The sequence below is a fragment of the Prionailurus bengalensis genome, chromosome B2, assembly GCF_016509475.1.
Source record: "Prionailurus bengalensis isolate Pbe53 chromosome B2, Fcat_Pben_1.1_paternal_pri, whole genome shotgun sequence".
Classification (NCBI taxonomy): Eukaryota; Metazoa; Chordata; class Mammalia; order Carnivora; family Felidae; genus Prionailurus; species Prionailurus bengalensis.
The window spans coordinates 101531496-101546050 of NC_057349.1; positions in this window are offsets into that span (position 1 = coordinate 101531496).

Here is a 14555-nt window from a genome sequence, read left to right on the forward strand (position 1 = left end):
ACCTTAACTGAAGGCACGTCTTCATTAATATCTCTTTTATAATGCAATTATAGTATTGGAAAATATATTTTTTTAAATTTTTTTTTCAACGTTTATTTATTTTTTGGGGGACAGAGAGAGACAGAGCATGAACGGGGGAGGGGCAGAGAGAGAGGGAGACACAGAATCGGAAACAGGCTCCAGGCTCTGAGCCATCAGCCCAGAGCCTGACGTGGGGCTCGAACTCGCGGACCGCCAGGACCGCGAGATCGTGACCTGGCTGAAGTCGGACGCTTAACCGACTGCGCCACCCAGGCGCCCCTGGAAAAAATATTTTAAAAGACAGATTAATAGACCATTATGAGAGTAACTCTTGTCAAATTCTTTTTATGTGATATTGAAAGTTCCAGTCTCTTTTAATGCCTGCTGTCACCTATATGTTTACTTTCTTGACTTTGCCACATGTCATATTATTGTTTTCTGATTTATTATCAGTGTTCTTGCCTTGCAATATATTCACATATCTCATGAAACATACAAGTGCATATCGTGAGAAAAATATTGTAGTCATCTAGGTTATTGGAAAGTACTAGATTTTTTAAAGCATTATCTTATTTATAAGCTATACAGAGTCACCTAAAATAGTGTATATTAAAATACAAACACACTATTTACAGTACCATGTTTTAGGCTGGGTCCAATCAAGAGACACAGCCATATGGTAACTTAAACAGGAGAAATTTAAGAAAAAAATTAATAAGCAGGGATAAGAGAGTAACCATAAAGATAGAAAGAGAGAGAGTAGCCAAGGGAAGATAGATTTAGAATAAGCGTTCAAACTACATTGAAGTTTATATTAAATAATTTTTATAACCAAATTAATATATAAAAAATTGGGGAGATAATACATACTGCATTTGTATGCCACTTTCAGAGAAAAATTTTCCATTTGTTTTTATTGATCATCACTTGTTTATAATAGGTATTATATTTGAAATGACTACATATGATATCTAATCAGGACTTTTAATCCTGATCTCTTAAAATTCTAAGTGGCCACCACTGATGAGTCTTATTGTTCAGGCCAGGAGGTGATTAAAACTGTAAAATCATTTATTAAAAGCACTTAATAATTTATAACAATTGGAAACACATTTAAGAGACATAAAGCTATTTATAATTGATAAAAATAACATTTAACTTTGTCACAAATGGATTTCAAAATCAATATTCTACTTTAAGACTTAAGTAAAATACTTTATGTCTAGCTTTATTTAGACACACCTATGTACAGTAAACTGCACATACGTGAAGTATATGATTTGATGAGGTTCTATGTATGCACATCCCAATGAGGCCTTCACTTTTTATCAAGAAAATAAACATATCAATCACCCCTTTATAATCCACCCCTCCCTTTCTTTCCATCATGTCCTCAGGTAATCACTGATTGGTTTCTGTCACTATTTATTTGTTTTCACCTTTAAGAGTTTCCCATGGGAAATTATACATTTTTCTTTCACTGAGCATTGTTCTGAGTAAATGGCTAAGTTATATGGTAGGCGTATGCTTCAAAGTGGTTGTACCATTTAACATTTCTACAAGCAACACATGAAAGGTCAAGTTGCTGCACATCCAATCTAGTATTTGGTATGGTAAATCTTTTTAGTTTTAGCTATAGTAATAGGTGTATAATATTTATTCATTGCAGTTTTAATTTGAAGCTCCCTAAGGACCAATGATACTGAGAATCTTTTCATGTATTTATCTATCATTCATATATCTTCCTTGCTGAAGTGTCTGTTCAATTATTATGCATATTTTTATTGGACTTGTCGCTTAGCTATTACTGAGTTATCTGGGTTCTCTGTATATTCTGGATATGTCCTTTGCTGGGTACATGTTTTGCCAATATTTTCTCCCAGTTTGGGGTTGGCCTTTTCATTTTCTTAATAGTATTAATTGAATTTGTAGATAAAGATCTTCTCACAAATTAAATGTCAGGTTCGGGCACCCCTGGATGACTCAGTTAAGTCAGCGTCTGACTCTTGGTTTCAGCTCAGTCATGATTTCACGGTCCGTGAGCTCGAGCCCCGTGTCTGGCTCTGTGTTGACACAGCAGAGCCTGCTTGGAATCCTCTCTCTGCCTCTCTCTGCCCCTCCCCTCCTCACACTCTCTCTCTTTCACAAAATAAATAAATAAACTTAAAAAAATAATAAATGCCATTTTCAAATGTCTTCACTACAAAATAGATTTAATAACATTCATAGAAGTAAAATATATGAAAATAAAGGAACAAAGGCTGGGAAGAGGGGAAGTGGAAGAATTCTGTTTTAAAGGCCTTCATGAAATAGAATGACATTATTTGAAGGCATACTATCATAAATGTTCTAACTACACCAATTAAGAGGAAACTATTTTCAGGGTGCCTGGGTGGCTCAGTCAGTTGGGCAGCCGACTTCAGCTCAGGTTATGATCTTGCAGTCTGTGAGTTCGAGCCCCCATCGGGCTCTGTGCTGACAGCTTGGAGCCTGAGCCTGCTGCAGGTTCTGTGTCTTCCTCTCTCTCTGCTCCTTCCCTGCTTGCTCTCTGTCTCTCTCTGTCTCTCAAAAATAATAAGCATTAGGGGCACCTGGGTGGCGCAGTCGGTTGAGCGTCCGACTTCAGCCAGGTCACGATCTCGCGGTCCGGGAGTTCGAGCCCCGCATCGGGCTCTGGGCTGATGGCTCAGAGCCTGGAGCCTGTTTCCGATTCTGTGTCTCCCTCTCTCTCTGCCCCTCCCCCGTTCAAGCTCTGTCTCTCTCTGTCCCAAAAATAAAAAAAAAAAAATAAAAAAAAAAAATAATAAGCATTAAAAAAAATTTTTTAAAGACAAATAGTTTATATTGGTTTTTTTAAAAGCTGACATTAAGCTGTATATAATACACCCATTTTAAATAAAATATATAAATATGTTTAATGTAAATGTTTTCAGGTTTACATGAATCAATAGAAAGTTGGAATGACTGTAATCATATAAAATATAGATTTCAGAGCAAGGAATATTATATGAAAGAAAGAGGGTCATTTTCTGATAATAAAGAGGCTAATTCATCATAAAATTATAACATCTAAATGTTCACATAACAACAGAACGTTAAAATCTATGAAGCAAAACTTGATAAAACTGAAAAGTAAAATGGACACATTTACAATTTCAGTCAGAGATTTCGACATCCCTCTCTCAATAATTGATGGAAACACTAGACAAGACATCAATAGGGATCGAGAAGATGAGGAAAGCAGTGTAAACAACTTGATGTAATTGACATTTATAGGCTATCCGTCCATAAAACAGCAAGAATACTAATTCGTTTCAAGTGAAAATGGAATATTTATGAAGATAGATCACTTGCTGGGCCATAATACAAGTCTCAATAAATTTAAAATAATTCAAGTATGTTCTCTGAACAAAATGGAATTAAATTAGTAATAAACAACAGAGTGATACCTAGAAAAGTTATAAATGTTTGAAAACTAAATAACTTACCTCTAAATAACACATACGCCGGTGAAGAAATCACAAGGAAATTAAAAAAGTATTTTGAGTTGAATAAAAATCAAAATGCAGCATATCAAAATTTGTGGAATGTAGCTTAAGCAGTGCTTAGAAAAAAATTTAAATACTTTATGTTAATTACATACTTACATTAGAAAAGGTAAAAGATCTCAAACTACTGACCTTAGCTTCCAGTTAAAAAAATAAGTAGGGGCGCCTGGGTGGCGCAGTCGGTTAAGCGTCCGACTTCAGCCAGGTCACGATCTCGTGGGCCGTGAGTTCGAGCCCCGCGTGGGGCTCTGGGCTGATGGCTCAGAGCCTGGAGCCTGTTTCCGAATCTGTGTCTCCCTCTCTCTCTGCCCCTCGCCTGTTCATGCTCTGTCTCTCTCTGTCCCCAAAATAAATAAACGTTGAAAAAAAAAATAAGTAAAAAACCCAGCAAAATAGATCCAACAAAAGTAGAAGAAATGAGAAATAGTAAGTAGAGATAGAATAATAATTACTAAAGATCAGACATATAATTAAATAATAATTACAGATAATTATAAACATAAGAACAGATATAAAGGAAAACAATAGAAAAGTCAATAAACTAAAATATCAATCTTTAAGGTGGTCAATTGAATTGGTAAATCTCTCGCCAAAGTAACTGGGAAAATAAAAAAGAGACACAAATAACTGCTATCAGGGAAAAGAGAAGATATCAGATCCTACAGATCTTGTAAGGATAAGAAAAATTTGTGGACAACTTTATGCTAGTAAATATAAAAATGTATATAAAATATGTCAAATCTTTTTAAGACAAAGTATCAAATTACCAAAGCTCACCCAAGGAACAGATAATGTGGATAGCCTTACTTGAATCTGTAGTCAAAATTTTTTTCAGTGAAAATTCCAGGCCCAGAGCACTTCACTGCAGAATTCTACCAAATATTTAAGGAAGAAATAACATCAATTGTACTCTTATCTCTTCTGGACAATTAAGGAGGAGGAGGTATTTCCGAACTCATTTTTTTAAGGATCATGTTACTCTGATACTAAAAACAGATAAAGGTATTACAAAATCAAAACCTACATGCACATATTCTTTGTAAATATAGAAGTAAAAATTCTAAATCAAATCTTTGCAAGGAGAATTAAACAGTATGTAAAAAGGGTAATACATTGTGACCAAGTGGGGTTTATCCAGAAAATGCAAGTTTAACATTTGAAAGTCAACAAATGCTGACTGATATTAATATATTAACAGAATTATCAACAGAATAAGGAAAACTATATGATTTTCTAAGCATATGCAGAAAAAGCATTTGACGAAATTTAATGTTCATTTATGATAAAAACTCTCAGCGCCTGGGTAGCTCAGTCAGTTGAAAGTCGGACTTAGGCTCAGGTCATGATCTCATGGTTTGCGAGTTCCAGCCCCTACCTGTCTCTGCACTGACAACGCTGGTCTTGCTTAGGATTCTGTCCAACCCCACACCCCTCCCCCCCCACTTCTCCCCTACTCACACTTTCTCTCTCTCTCAAAAATAAATAAACTTTTAAAAAAAAATCCCAAAAGGTAGGAAAAGAGTGAAACTCTCTCTATCTGATAAGAGGGATCTATGAAATAACTGGAAGATGAACCCATCCAAGTAGCCTACAAACCCTTGCTGGTTTCAGAAGTAGATGTCTATTTGGTAGAGAACTTCTTCAATATCATTTAGCAGATCCCGGGGACCATAGGGAGTGCTATCCGGCCTAGGATAATCTCCAAGGAAATCAAAATAAAGATTGAGTACAGCTGGAGGTTTTGACCTTGGGCCTTACCTTCTCCAAGGACCACCTGGCTGCCCCAATTGCTGAAAGGCTCAGCATCTCCAAGCCTCCGTGTATGTGGTCCATTGCCTGGAAGCTTGACCCTAGACAGCAAGCTTCCCACAACGGAGATCCTTAACCTTTATCCTCTCTCTCTCGTGATGCCAAACACAGCACCTTGACATAGTTAGCAATGAATCTATATTTACTTACACACAATTATGTTTGGGAGGATTAAAATTGGGACGTTAATATTAAAAATGCCTTCTTTCCTACCAATATATCAATCTCTCCAGCCAACTCTTCTGTCTATTAGGGCTACAGGATTCTTGGAGATCAGGGATAAGGATAAGTAAATAAGGAATGTCTTAGAAAGAGGCTGAAATCACCATTTCCTCACTGAAATTAAATTAAGCTGTGGAAAGAAAACCCATGGTCTATGGCTTTTTCCATCTCCTTTCTAATCATTGTTCTTTGGTTATTAACATATTGTTTGTTTGATTCTTATAGTAAAATGTGTGTATTTTTGTCTCTAAAGCATTTAACAATCTTCTAGGTGATCATGAGAATTTCCGCTTGCTTGAGAAATGCCTCTTCCTTTGATGTGTAAGCTCTGAACTTGGGATAAACAACACTGCAGCTGTAAAACATTGCCCAATTGCTTTGGTGATTGACTTGATTTTCACTTGTCATCTGGGTGTTTTCATACCATGAAGACCCTGCTTTTATTTCAGAATTAACTCCATTTTGGTGACCCTTCAGCAAGCATGCTCTGATCCCTCATAATCACAGCCAAATATATTTTTAGCTCATTATCTGGTACACTTTATTGTGCCACAGGCTACATGAAAAGCTGATGCTTTCTCAGTGTCCTTCACATAGAACTGAGTTTATAAAGGTGCACAAATAGCATACAGTCAGGGTATATATGTCTGTATTTATGTTTCTCTCTGTATCTCTCTCTCTATATATATATCTATATATCTATATCTATACATATCGATATATATCTATATCTATATCTATATCTATATATCTATATATAGATATATCTATATCTCTATCTCTCTCTATGTATACATATATATATATAGAGAAAGAGAGAGAGATATCTAATATATATATATATCTATATATATATATAGAGAGAGAGAGACATAGATACATTCACATATATACACACAAATACATGTAAAATATGGTTTTAACACATTGAGAAATTATTAGAAAAATGGAAACTGGATTCAGTTTAAGAAACTGTCAACAAATAAATAAATCTTCCTTCTTTCTACTCCCAAATCTATCCTCAGGAGATGTTATTATATGATTTTAAAAGAAAATATATTGTAGAAATATATTTCTACACACACACACACACACACACACACACACAATTTGGGACAAATTGGGATAAATATGCAACCTCAGAAGTTTTCTATTTAAAAAAATAACAATTCCCTAACTGACTACTATTGTTCACCATCCCCTCCCTCCGTTGACCTCCCGGGTCGAGAAAACAGCTTGGAAAGAAGTCCAAATAATCTACAATAAATGAAATCCTTACAAACTTGAGGAAGCAGCTTGAGATCAAGGAACAAATTAATATATAATTCCATCTCCAGATGTGCCCTCTTTTGCATTTGTAAGCCCACATGGACCAGGTATCTAATTTTGAAAATGTTGTTTATGTTAAGGGCTACTAAATGATTATATTTTGTGCCCCATTTCTTAAATTCAAAGTTTGTGGTTTTGAAAATAGCTGCATTCAGTGACGTTTAACACTGACAGGCTAAATTTTAATTGGGGTCCTAATTATATTTTAAACATTTCGGCCAAATAACCAGCAGCAGCAAGAGCAGACACCAATAATTCTTGGAGCCCCGAAGACTGTCCCAAGCAATCTCCATGTTGCATTTCTCTTGGTCTATGGAAACAAGTGGCAAAAGTAGTTGAAAGTAAATGAGCTGTTCTTTCAGTCTAATTCAAGATGTTTTCAGTGCCCTGAATAAAAGACTTTAGAAACTGTTATTTTTTTCTTCTGATCTTATAATGCCCCTTGAATTAAAAGCTAAGCTGGCACTTTAATTGTGGGCAGGCCAAGGCAGTGTATTCATAGACTGGAATGAATGCTAATTTGTCAGCCAGGCTAAATTATGCATGTCCTCCTATCTTTCAATTTCCCATGACTGTTCACAGTTGGGGGTTGCTTTTCTGTCCCTAGTTTCACTGCCTTCTCTAGAAATCTTTCCAGTTGAATCATTGAGATACTTCCTGTTAGCAAGAACTCTCTCTCTCTTTCTTTCCCCCCACCCTGAAGCTTCTGCCTTCTGTAGGAATATTTGTGAGTGCTGTGCATGAAAAATACACTATGTGGATACTTCCAAGATTGAGTGTTGTGAAATAAAGTAGACTTTCTTTCCAAAAGCAACCAAAAGAAGAAACAGACCGCACAGTAATCTACAGTGGGCCATATTGCAGGATTCTTATTTCTTGTGGGGAAAGGGGAAAGGAACTTGAACAGGTCTTAATTTGAAATCCTTCATAACTTTATAACAACTTTGTGTGGGCTTTTATTCTGAAACAGAACATTTGTAATAGATTGTCATGTCTGTATATTGCTGGAAAAAAAATTTTTACTGTTGCAAAGCAAAGCAGAGCGAAGGTAAAATAGTAAAGAATAAAGACCAACAGCTGTCAAATTGTATTCTAAGGAGCCCTGGGAACCACTGACTTAGAAGAGAGAATTATAAGCAATAGATTCATCCAGAGTTACCCTGAGCAGACCCACTATGGACTGTGCTGACAGCTCAGAGCCTGGAGCCTGCTTCGGATTCTGTCTCTCCCTCTGTCTCAAAAATAAATAAATACAATTAAAAAAAAAAAAAAAACGTAACAAAAAACGTTTGAAAACCAGTGAATTTGACATTAAAATTATACAAAGGGAAAAACTAATGATGCAAATGAATTTCATTTCAGGCAGCGCTGAGCGTCCCAGTAACATATCTAGTACTTTTTGCGGACGAGGTTTTCCTTTGTTTGCTTTGCTCTTGATTACTCTGCAGCACAGTGAAGCCTCCAGAAACACTTCCCCCACCCCCGTGTACAAATTAAATGTAATGACTTTTGCCAGTATCTTCCTGGATAAAAGAGCCATCAAAGTTTCTTACAAGACCCCTTCACTGTAGAGTCTTCTAACAACATCCCATCACTAGATAAGTCAGAACATGGAAAGCAGCATGAAGCCCCAGGACTCACGTCCCCAGATTACACCTGGTTGGACAAGAATGACCACAAAGATCTCCTTCTCTAGGACTGTGGTTTCCAGAAAAAAAGAATCACTTAAACACAGAAAACCAGGAATCCAAAATGAATAAATTTATGTGGACACGTAGTAATCAACTGCTGTTGAGGATCTGAAGATTTTCTGTGGTTAAATATCAGACATAATAAAAATATACCGACAATGGCCATTCCTCTCTCTTATGCACATTTTGGCATTGCTTTGAAGATTTTACTTCTGTGGCCCAGATGTTCGGTTTTGACTCTCTAGGACTCAGGTTACTAGTTAGGTAATCTATTTTGGATCTAATACCATGAAGGGATTAAAGATTTTAGATGTACGTACCACACAGACTTGACCAAAATAAGAAATAGGACTTTCTTTTCCTAGTCACACCTTAAAAAAACCTATTAATGTATTTTGCACGTTTATTAAACATAAAACATTCAGAGCATCATAAAATAAACAGAAATTTTCACATAACCTTTATTCTGGTTATGTTCTTTAGGATAGTATAGGTATTGCAAACTAAGGGCTAAATCTGCACCACGGCATATTTCTGTATGACTTGTCAGCAAAGAATTTCAAAAAAATTGAAATTCAAATTTAGTGTCTATAAATGAAGTTTTATTGAAACGTAGCTATGCTCATTCATTTAGATATTACTTATATGTTTGTTTCCACACTATAATGAAAGTTGATTAGTTGCAACTGAGACCATATTGGTGTGGGAAACACCGGCAAATTAAAACTTAAATTTCCTTACTGTCTAAAGCCCATTGACAAGTCCTTGAAATAGGCAGAGTGACTGTCCTCTAGGAGCTCACCTGCCTGGTGATGACACTTTGCTCAGGGCGAAAGGCAATCTTAGCTTAACATTATCCCAACCCCCAGCATCCTGTAAGTCTATTTTAACATGCAAAAATTCCTTTGGAAACTTCCTTTATCTCTACCTCCCCCAAGAAATAGGTTGGCAATCATACTTCAAGCTTATGGCCCCCTGATATACATCTGAAGGGTCTCATGATGGAGTTTTTACTAAAACAGTACTAACAGCAGCAGCTAACCCCTCAAGGTCCTGGAAACCTTGCTTCTAAAATACGTTGGAGACTTATGCTATCCTTAACCCCCTCCCAACCTGAGGGTATGGAATCAGTCACTCTTCACAACCCCAGTGCAGCTCTTCCTGCCCATGGGTCCTGTCCCCCTGCTTTAATAAAATCACCTTTGTGGACCAAGGATGTCTCAAGAATTCTTTCTGTACCATCAGCTCCGGACCCCATCACTCCAAAACCCTGTCAATATGGCCTTCAAAACCTAAAACTTTTATTACTAGTCCTTCCCAGAGAAGGGTGGGCAGTCCCTGAAATAGTGAATTCCTTTATTTATAGCTGACTCTCACTGCTAATTTGGCGTTATTCACTCAGTTTCCCAATTTGTGTGCCATCTTCTCTTTGGCGGTTTTTCCTTTAACTTTTTGATAAGATTGTCTTTCTCTCCTTAGACATATTTCTCTTGAGTTGGTTCATGTTCCCACTTGTTGTTCTGTCATAATGACAAAACAAAACTAAACAAAAAGAATGTGTGGGGGGAAAAAAAAGAAAGGGTGACAGATTTCCTTTGCTTTTTTGTGGGGCATAGAATCAGAGCTGAGATTTAAAGATACATCCAGATTTAGACACTCTAAATCACACCTGAGTTATTGTAACAGTTTCTATTTCTTCCTTCTTAAAAAAGTGAAACACGTCTCTCCATTTCCTGTTTTGTAACCTATGCACCGCGTCTTGTCAGTTACTCCGTAGTTTTGTTTGCTTCCGATTGCTTCAGAGATGTCAGAAATTACACCTTCCATGGTATTTAGAGAAGAGAATATCAGTCTCACAGGGATTTCAGAGGTCCCTTAGAATGCATAGGACCCATCCTTTTTGTTTCTTTGTGGTTTGGGATACAGCATTGCCATTTGATATAGGACTACTTACTAGCCTATGATTTTCCAGCAGATATTTTAGTGATATGATTTCTTGTCATCCAAATACCGTCTGTCTTAAGGTAACGCTTAATTAAAATGAATCGTGCTTCCGCAAGAAATCAGCATGGCATTGCAGCCTTGCTATTTGTAAACTCTTTTTGAATCTATCTATAGCTCAGCAAAACTAGAAATAGGAAGCAAAAGCAATGTGGCTACACTCTATGGCATCTTCCTTAGGTGTTTCATCCACAGGAACAGCTTTGGAGCTGTGACAGCACTTCTGTAAGTGTCTTGAATTTAATTTTGTGCAATGTGTTCATTATTAGACTATTTATAGAATGTTTCTTGGCTCACATGCATTTGGGGGAAAAGATAAATTCATTGTGTGCAACATATTTATATAGTGGATAATAATGAGACTGGATCGATTTTTTGTTGTGCAGTCTGATTTTTTTTAATTGAAATATAACTGACATTCAATACTATATTAGTTTCAGGTGTACAACATGGTGACTTGATATTTGTATGTATTCAAAATTGATCACCACCATAATTATGGTTAACATTCTTCACTATATATTGTTACAATTTTTTTTCTTGTGATGAGAACTTTTAAGATTTCTCTCTTAGAGATTGTCAAATACGTGATACAATTTTACTAATGGGAGTCATCATGCTCTACATTACAGTCCCATTACTTTATTTTATAGCTGGAAGTTTGTAACTTTTGATTCCCCTCACTCGTTTTGCTCACGCCGCTACTCCCCACCTCTGACGATCACCGATCTGTTCTCTGTATCTATGAAGTTGGGTTTTTTTTTTTCCACCTTTTAGAGTCCACATAAGAAGTCATATGGTATTTATCTTTGTCTAGTGCATGTATCTTTTTGAGTTAGCATTTTCATTTTCCTAAGGTAAATATCCAGAAATTAAATTGCTGGGTCATATGAGAGTTATATTTTTAATTTTTTGAGGAACCTCCATCCGTCTTTTCTCCACAGCCTTGCCAACATTGGTTATTTCTTGTCTTTTTGATAATAGTCATTCCAGGAGGTGTGAGGTAGTATTTCACTGTGGTTTTGATGTGCATTTCACTGATGATTAAAGATGTTGGGCATTTTTTTAAGTACCATATGTGTCTTCTTTGAGAAAATGCCTATTCAGATCCTCTGCCCATTTTTAAATAAGATTTTTGTGTTCTGTGTTTTTGCTATTGAGTTGCATGAGTTCTTTATATATACGAAAATGAATTCCCTATTGAATATCTGATCTGCAAATATTTTCCATCATTCAGTAGGCTGTCTTTTTGTTTTGTTGAAGGTTTCCTTTGACAGCTAGCCATTTTAAAGTGCAAATGCATACTGTTTTCCTTAAGTGTGTTAATATTCCTAAACGTTATGAATGAAAGATTTTTCTTTTTTTTTTTTTTTTGATGTTGATTTATTTTTGAGAGAGAGAGAGAAAGAGAGAGTGGGGGAGGGGCAGAGAGAGAGAGAGAGAGACACAGAATCCAAAGCAGACTCCAGGTTCTGAGCTGTCAGCACAGAGCCCAATGCGGGGCTCAAACCCACCAGCCGTGAGATCATGACCTGAGCTAAAGTCAGATGCTTAACTGACTGAGCCACCCAGGTGCCCCATTTTTCTTTAAAGGACTGTAGTAAAGAAGCCAATGTCCCTTGCAAATAAAATATTTGTGATGGTGAAAAATTAATTACTAAAGTGCTTTCTGGCACTTTCCATTACATGTTTATCTATTCACTGTTTCCTTCATAGACTATGTCTCATGAGTAGGGGCTTCATCCTATTCATTGTGAATTATGCCTAATAAATATCGGATGTCCAGTAAACATTCATTGAATGAGAGAAGTGTGAGGGATTACTCAATCTCCAAGAGCATGCGAACAAAAGTAACATATGATGGGTGATGTAAATTCTCCACAGAAATTACTTGAAATGCCTTCATAATTCCATGCTGAAAAAGGATGAGAATCTAAGCCTATTTTGACAATACGAGCAATTTGTAGCTTTATCAGTGACATTAACATCGTAACAAAGAATATGTCTACATGGAATTCAGGAAAAGGAATTCTAGACCATAAGGATGGTCACAGTGTTTTATTTCCCTTTGGGAGAGAGATGCTCTGACCAGGAATCCCTCCTCTCCCAAACAGGCATGTCCATCTTCTGTAGCCATTAAGATGAGGCGACCAAATCTCTATATTCTGCCTTCATGTCTCATAACCAAAGTTTCCATTATAATTCATCTTGCTCTTGAATGGAAGAGTAAATCTCAATCATGGACATGGGCTTGATTGGCTAGTCTCCTTGACATCCCTACAAATACATAAATCAGCATTTGATGTTATTAAAAATGAGTTTGGTGTTTTCTGACACTTACCACCTCTGAGCATGATGCTGTGATTGTCATTTTGCTAAGCTCAGCCCTCTTGTCTGAGAGACTAATCAGCTTTCTCCGATTAGAGCTCTTGCCTCTTTAGTTTTCTAGAGGACAGAAGTCTCCATAGTACTCGAGTTTAGTATGTTATTGATATCATCTTAGTAAGATTAAACTCGTTTATGCTGGGGTAACTAAAAAACAAACAAACAACAAAAACGAATCCAAACAGCAGAAACAATAATTAAAAACAAAGCACATAGGTGACTTGGAACAATTAACATTTTCCTCCCTTTTAAGCCAAGTGTACTGGGGGTCTAGGAGACTGTAAGCAATTGATCTCCACGGGCTAATTTCGTGATCCAGGCTGAGAGAGGCTGTATTGTTCTACAGCTGCAAGATGTGGAACTTGCTGGCCAAACTGGGGGAGAGAGATCACACATTGGCTTGAAATGCTTCCACACAGAGGTGACGTTCATTCACTTGTTGGTAAGCAACAGCAATGTCTACTACATGTTGAAAGAAGGAATTAATTAACGTGTGCAATTTAAAATATCAATCTCCAAAATACTTAATAGCTGAGCATTATTGTTTTGAAAAATATGCAATATTTTCCATATTGTTTACTGTGTGTGTATACACATATATATGGCATTATATTCATTCCACTTGTAACTTGTTGATGACCCACTGTATTGATAACTGAAATTTAGTAGAAGAATCCTGGCTAACTAATTCAATCAAATACTGTAGTTGAAAACTTTGGGAAATTATTTTTTTTATAATTTTACAAGACATCCTTATTTTCTGTTTCGAATTTAATTCATTTGAATGCAGAAGAATAACTCATTTTTTTCCCCACTGTAGTTTCATCATTGTGAGTGAGGGGTCATTGTCACCTCACACCAGAAAAAGGACGAAGCAGAGGCAATGCTTGCTGACATCAAAGCTTTATTTGTTCCAGAAAAGTAGAAGGATACTTTCCTTTTTCTTACTCTTAGAGAAAAGGGGTTGGATCATTCAACAGAAGGAATGTGTGCCTCAGCACTGAAGTGGGGGGAACTTAAACTCAAGTGCCGGGGTCTTGGGAGCTATGTTGATGTCTTTCTCTGATGACATGGACAGGAATTGGATGCCTTGAGCAACAGAGCATCATGCCTGAGAATGGACAACATGGGCTTAGACAAGGATCATTTCAGGGTCCCCTATGACGGAATAGAAACTAGAGTCCATTCCTTAAGGGTTTTAGGAAGAGCATATTTCTTCTGAAACTGTGCAGAAGATCCCTGTGTCTTATATTACACATCTCACCATAGAGACACAAAAAGTTTTATTTGATAATGAAAAATAAAGTAATTGGATACAGTCATATCTTGTTTCATTTCACTTGGTTTTATTGTGCTTTGCAGATATTGCACTTTTTACAGCTTGAAGGTTTGTGGCATCAGGCAAGTCTATGAGCATCATTTTTTCCACCAACATTTGCTCACTTTGTGTCTCTGTGTCATTTGGTAATTCTTGGAATATTTCGAACTTGTAAATTTTTATTATATTTATTATAGAGATCTGTGATCAGCGATTACAACTCACTGAAAA